Here is a 4,400-nt window from a genome sequence, read left to right on the forward strand (position 1 = left end):
AACTATTCCTAAGAAGTATAAATTATGTAATTGACCTACAGGAATTTTTGAAATATTGTTTATTAGCAACCTGTAACTTTTGCTAAAATATATATATATTTTTTTCCTTCCCCGCAAAACCTACCCTCCAGTAACCACTAGTCTGTAGCCCATGTCCATGAGTCTCTGTTTGTTTGTCCTGTTCCATTTGTTGCTTTTAGGTTTATATCTCACATATAAGTGATATCATGTGGTTTTCAACTTTTTCTGTCTGGACTATTTCGCTTAGCGTGATTATCTCGCGGCCCATCCATGTTGTCGCAAATAGCAGTATTTCATCTCTTCTTATGGCTGAGTAATATTCCATTGTATATATGTACCACAGCTTCTTTAGCCAACCATCTTTAGCCAACACTTCGGTTGCTTCCATGTCCTGGCCACTGTGCTGCTATGAACATCAGTGCGCAAATATCTTTTCAGATATGGGTTTTCAAGTCTTTGGGATAAATACCCAGTAGAGGGATTGCTAGATCATATGGTAGATCCGTTCTTAGTTTTCTGAGGAACCTCCATACTGTTTTCCATAGTGGCTGTATCAATTTGCAGTCCCACCAGCAGTGTATGAAGGTTCCTTTTTCTCCGTATCCTCTCCAACATTTGTTATTACTTGTTCTGTTGATTATAGCTATTCTAACAGGTGTGAGATGCTATTTCATTGTGATTTTGATTAGCATTTCCCTAATAGCTAGTGATGTTGAGCATCTTTTCATATGTTTGTTGGCCTTTTGTATGTGCTCTAGTGAGAAATGTCTGTTCAGGTCCTCTGCCCATTTTTAATTGGATCATAACAACTCAATTTTTTGTTCTTATTGAGTTGCATGAGTTTTTGTATATTTTGTATATTAGGCCCTTATTGGTGGTGTTGCTTGCAAAAATATTTTCCCATTCAGATGGTTGTCTCTTTACCTTGTTGATGGTTTCTATAAAGCTGAGCAGAAGCTTTTTAGTTTGATGTAGTCCCATTCATTTATTTTATTATTATTTATTTATTTTTTTTTTTTTAGGCAAGGCAACCCTTGGTTGACCTCACAGATTGCAAGGACCTTGTCAGCTTAAAATCCCTTATTTATTATTTTTTATGCCTATAGCACCTGGTCTTCTTAGGTGGTCTCCCATCCAAGTACTAACCAGGCCCGACGCTACTTAGCTTCTGAGATCAGACAGGATCAGGCTTGTTCAGGGTGCCATGGCTGTGTAGACCCATTCATTTATTTTAGCTTTTAGTTCCCTTGCCTTTGAGGTCAAATTCATAAAATTCTCCTTAAGTGCAAGGTCCTTGAGTTTTAGTTCCTGTTTTCTTCTATGCATTTTATTGTTTCAGATCTACAATCTGGTCCTTAATCCATTTTGAGTTAATTTTGGTGTGTGGTAATAGACTACAGTCTAGTTTCATTCTTTTGCAGGTGGCTTTCCAGTTTTCCCAGCACCATTTATTAAAGAGGCTTTCCTTTCTCCACTGTATGTTTTTGGCTTTTTTGTCGAAAATTATATGTCCATGTAAATATGGTTTTACTTCTGGACTCTTGATTCTCTTCCACTGGTCTGTGTGTCTGTTTTGCTGCCAATACCATGCCGTTTTGATTACTGTCACTTTGTAGTATAATTTAAAGTGGGCAGAGTGATGCCTCCGGCCTCGGTCTTTTTGCTCAGGATGGCTTTGGCAATTTGGGGTCTTTTGTGCTTCCATACAAATCTGATTATTTTTTGTTCTATTGCTTTAAAAAATGGCGATCAGATTTTGATGGGGATTGCATTAAGTCTGTATAATGCTTTAGGTAATATGGTCATTATAACTATGTTGATTCTTCCAATCCAAGAACACGGAATATCTTTCCATTTCTTTGTATATTTTTCGATTTCTTTTAATAGGGTCTTACAGTTTTCATTATATAGGTCCTTCACAGGTTTCGTTAAATTCATTCCTAGCTATTTTATTCTCTGTTGAAATTGCAAAAGGAATTATTTTTTCCACTTCTTTTTCTGACACTTCATTATTAGAGTATAGGAACGCTATGGATTTTCGAACGTTGATTTTGTATCCAGAGACTTTTACTGCATTTGCTTATTTCTCGTACTGTTCTTATGGAGTCTTAACGGTTTTCTATATACAGAATCATGTCATCCGCAAATAGAGACAATTTGACTTCTTCATTTCCTATTTGGATGCCTTTTATATCTTTCTCTTACCTGATTGCACTCTCTAGGATCTCTGATGTTATATTAAATAACAGTGGTGATAGTGGACAGCCTTGCCTTGTTCCTGATCTTAGAGGGAACATTTTTAGTTTTTTACCACTAAGTATAATGTTGGCTGAGGGGTTGTCATATATGGCCTTTATTATATTAAGGTACTTTCCTTCTATAACAGTTTTGTTAAGTATTTTGATCATAAATGGATGCTGTATCTTGTCTAAGGCTTTTTCTGCATCTGTTATCGTATGATTCTTATTTTTTAATTTGTTTATGTGGTGTATCACATTAATTGGTTTGCATATGTTGAACCGTCCCTGTGCCTCTGAGATGAAGTCAACTCGATCGTGGTGTATAATCTTTTTAATTAATTGCTGTATTCGGTTCACTAGTATCTTATTTAGGACTTTTGCCTCTTTGTTCATGAGAGATATAGGTCTGTAGTTTTTTCGTGTGTTATCTCTGTTTTTTTGGTATCAGGGTAAAATTAGCCTCATAAAATGAGTTGGGAAGTATTGCCTCCTGTTCGATTTTTTGGAAGAGTTTGAGGAGAACAGTATTTAATCTTATTTGAATGTCTGGTAGAATTCACTGGTGAAGCCATCTGGTCCTGGACTTTTACTTTTTGGTAACTTTTTGATAATTGTTTCAATTTCCATAATGCTGATTGGTCTGTTTAGATTTGCTAGATATTCTTGATTCAGATTAGGAAGGTTCTACTTTTCTAAGCACATACCCATTTCCTCTAGGTTATTAAATTTGGTATTATATACTTTTTCATAGTATTCTTGCATGATCCTTTGTATTTCCATGGTGTCTGTCATAATTTCCCCTCTTTCATCCCTGATTTTGTTTATTTGTGCCCTTTCCTTTTTTTCTTTAGTGAGTCTAGCCAGGGGTTTGTCAATTTTATTAACTTCTCAAAGAACCACCTCTTTGTTGCATTTATTTTTCCTATCGTTTTTTTGTTTTCAATTTCATTTATTTCTACTCTAATTTTACTTATTCCCTTCCTTCTGCTGACTTTAGGCTTCATTGTTCTTCCTTTTCTTGTTTTTTATGATGAAGTGTTAGGGTGTTTATTTGGGCTCGTTCTTGTTTTGGGAGATAAGCCTGTAATATATGAACTTTACTCTTATGACCACTTTTGCCATGTCCCAAAAGTTTTGATATGTTGTACTATCATTATTATTTGCTTCTGTGTATCTCTTGGCCTGTCATTTCTTCTCTGACCTAGTTATTCACTAGCATGTTGTTTAATCTACATGTATTTATGTTCCTTCCTGCTTCCTTTTTAGTGTTGATCCCCAACTTCAGTGCATTATAATCAAAGAATATGGTTGGTATGATTTCAACCCTCTTTTATTTGTTGAGACTATCTCTGTACGTGGTTGATTCTTGAGAATGTTCCACATGTACTAGAGAATGTATAAGCAGTAGTTTTGGGATGAAGGGCCCTGTAAATGTCAATTATATCCAGTTGATCTAATGTGTCATTTAAGGATGTTATTTCCTGATTGATTTTCTGTTTGAGTGATCTGTCCATATCCGACAGTGGGATATTTAGGTCCCCTATTATTATGATAGCGTTTTGGTCTGTTTCTCCTTTTAGTTCTGTTAGTAATTGCTTTGCATATTTGAGGGCTCCCTGATTGGGAAGCATAGATATTAATAAGTGTATGTCTTCTGGGTGAATGATTCCCTTTATCATTATGAAGTGTCCTTCAGTATCTTTCTTGACCTTGTTTATTTTGAATTCTCTTTCATCTGATATTAGTACCTCTACTCCTGCTTTTCTCTGAATGCCATTTGCTTGAAATGTCATTTTCCACCCTTTCACTTTGAGTCTGTATTTGTGTTTGGAGCTGAGATGTGTCTCCTGGAGGCAGCATGTGGTTGGATTTTGTTTTTTGATCCATTTTATAACTCTGTGCCTTTTTATTGGTGAGTTCAGCCATTACATTTTGGGTGATTATTGAAATATGAGGTCTTCTTATAGCCATTTTATCTTTTGCTTTCTGGTAGTTCTGTGTCCATTGCTTCCTTGTCCTTGTGTTTCTGTTTTCTTTATTTTAGTTGGCTTTTGTTGGTTTTCCCTCTGGTCCTTGTTTTATGTTATATACTTCGGTTCTGAATCTTTGGCGTGTGCTTACAATTACAAATATGTAGAG

The 4,400-nt window shown here is 35.6% G+C and overlaps 1 pseudogene; it reads right to left on the reverse strand.

Moving 5' to 3' along the window:
- Positions 1-1,120: 1,120 nt before the first annotated feature.
- LOC112482427 lies at positions 1,121-1,237 on the reverse strand (annotated as a pseudogene).
- Between the last annotated feature and the right edge of the window lie 3,163 nt (positions 1,238-4,400).

The sequence above is a fragment of the Pteropus alecto genome, unplaced genomic scaffold (genome assembly GCF_000325575.1).
Source record: "Pteropus alecto unplaced genomic scaffold, ASM32557v1 scaffold201, whole genome shotgun sequence".
Taxonomy (NCBI): Eukaryota; Metazoa; Chordata; class Mammalia; order Chiroptera; family Pteropodidae; genus Pteropus; species Pteropus alecto.